General features: G+C 30.9%; 1 long non-coding RNA gene across 2 annotated transcripts; it reads right to left on the bottom strand.

Annotated features, from left to right (window-relative positions):
* Positions 1-613: 613 nt before the first annotated feature.
* On the bottom strand, positions 614-2,320 carry LOC113326018. Of its 2 annotated transcripts, XR_003348236.1 has the most exons (4): positions 2,122-2,320; positions 1,964-2,034; positions 1,780-1,842; positions 614-829 (listed from the first exon to the last, which is right to left on the bottom strand). It is a non-coding gene; the product is annotated as an uncharacterized LOC113326018 (long non-coding RNA). The 2 variants fall into 2 exon arrangements; XR_003348233.1 differs by lacking the exon at positions 614-829 and having other exon boundaries at positions 1,648-1,842.
* Between the last annotated feature and the right edge of the window lie 262 nt (positions 2,321-2,582).

Genomic DNA, 2,582 nt, shown 5'->3' with positions numbered 1-2,582 from the left:
TGAAAGTGTTAGGTGATGTTTACATAAAATTAATTAAACAGTTTTGGTATTATGGGACCATTAATTCTTATTTGATCACTCCTTGCTCTGTGTCTATCTGTTTGGAGTCATTTGATCACAAACAGGAAATGCAGAAGTGCCTATTGTGTAGATCTGTAACAATGGTCGATATGAGGAAGAAGGCCAAGCCTATTTCATTTTTAGTTGGGTATTGTTTGGTTTGTAAACCTAATTATAATTAAGGATATAATAGACATTTTATCATTTATCATCTTCTTAAAAGAGTCAAGCTTTCCTCAAAAGTTTTTAGTCCCTCCCCTTAATCCTTCCCTCCTCGAATCAGAAGATCAACAAAACACTATGAGAACCTCATGGATTTATCGTTGTGAGTACCTCGTGTGTAGAATAGTTATAGAAAAACAGAGAACGGTGGTCAGTAAAAGTGGAGAATCTGAGCGAGAAAAAAACACTCGTGAACTATGAAAAATACCGTCGTAAGAACATCATCTTTCCATTTGTCTTAACTAAAGCATAGGGTAAACCACCACGGTTGTGGTAGACCTCAAGTGAGTCACAATCAGAAACAATATATCTCTGCAAAATAAGATAACTCTATAGGGACTATACCCAAATGTAATGTCCAATTATATTCTCTTTTGTCATCAATGTATATTACAGGGATTATATTTGTACATGTAAATTACGGAATGCTGATTTGACGCTTTCTGTTTGCTCATTACGCGAAGATAGACTCTACAGTAGTCAAAAGGGTTATGCGGATCATCTTTCGGCATCACCATTTCAGTAACCTTAAATAAACACTACTGATCTGCATCGCCAAGTTTATGTACGTAAAAATTATGTACGTAACAATCAAGTAAGTGAAATTTCGACATCTTTTACTTGGACTACGACTATCTAAAAAGATGACTGGTAAAATATATTCTGCAAACTATGGTATGTGGCCAACATAAAAAAAAATGGCATGGCATGTACTTGATTTTAAATAAAAATGACATGCACATTCATGGAAGCTCTATGCTGCTCCATTTTGACATGCTTTACGAAGTTGTACATTCATGGAAGTTCTATACTGCTCCATTTTGATATGCTTTATAAATTTGTGTCGTAAGCTTACCTTTTTTTTTGATTGGTTACTGTAAGCTTGCATTGCATCGGTGCTTTCTTTACCAAAAATATCAGGGAACAAAAACAGACTTTAATACGCACATTGAACGTGATAACATTTTAACTTATATAGATAAGTATAGACCTCAGTTCCTTCTAGAGATACAATGTGTTTCATTTGGGACAAAGAGAAGTATCAGATCGCAGCAAACCAGTATCAATATATATATATATATATATATATATATATATATAGATGATAGATAGAAGAAGGATATATAAGTATGACATTATTAACGGAGTGGAATAATTTGAGAGTGAATTGGAAAGAATATAAAGTTAGTTAATCTATCTTCAGCATAAAGTTTTGCTATTAATTTTTCTTATACAAATTTTATTATTATATTAGTGATCGCATGAAATGTCAAACTGTTTCACTGTTATATTCTTCGTTCTTTTTAACAGAAGCCTTCTCATCAACCTACGGCATCTTTTAATGGCATACCAAGATCCCCTTAATAGAGAAAATAAATAAACAAAAAATTTGATTTCAACAACCTATGTAAACAATAATAAGAATTTTATGCATCAATAAGCCCGTAGTAAAATTAAATAAAATCATAAGTTATTGATTGAATAATTTTTACAGACCATAGTGTTTCTTCACGATTTCGTACACCAGCCGATTCTCCCTTTATATGGATATTTTGTTTCCTTTTAAAAAACAAAGGAAAGAGAAGTCTTCAGAAAGCGAGTAAAAGAAAAGAGAGATCCAGAATAAGGAGATGTGGAGCGACCGTAAAAAGAAAAATATAGGGTTGGGAGAAAAACTTACATTATCTTAATTCTTAATATTTGTTCTCGTTATGTGCTTGATCATATTCACTTTATTTTGATTTATTATATCTTCAAAAAAAAAAGTAAAAACCAAATCAAAATCAAGAAAAAAAAAATCAAGATTACAGGAAAAAACATGATTTCACGATTCCATACCTCTCATGACTTTACTATCAAGGCCTCAAATCTACAAAATAACGGTTTTAATATTTATGAGCTCCCACTGCCACACCCGTTGATCACATTTTTGATCTTTATACAAAACAAAAAATGAATAGATTAGACAATAAAACTGTAAAGCGGAAGAGAAAGAAAAACAAAAGCAACTGAACCCTAGCAAAATAAATCGCAAAATGCAAACAATCGGATTTGTTGTTGCCTAGATCCCTTTATATAGAGAGCGACCAAGGTTTGAAATTCTAAAAAAAGACAAAAAAAAAGATATTTTGAAAATAATATTATCAACGTACAAAATTTTATAGAATTTTCTACAATTTTATATGGAGAATATATTTTTTGATAGGCAATATATTTTTTTATAGCCTTATTAACCAAGAAAATATTTGCAGACAAAAAAAATATGACGCATTTTTTATATTCTAAGAATAGAAAAAAAA

Source organism: Papaver somniferum, chromosome 1 (assembly GCF_003573695.1).
Source record: "Papaver somniferum cultivar HN1 chromosome 1, ASM357369v1, whole genome shotgun sequence".
Taxonomy (NCBI): domain Eukaryota; kingdom Viridiplantae; phylum Streptophyta; class Magnoliopsida; order Ranunculales; family Papaveraceae; genus Papaver; species Papaver somniferum.
Note: the sequence above shows the minus strand (reverse complement) of the source record. Positions and strands in the feature narration are given on the sequence as shown.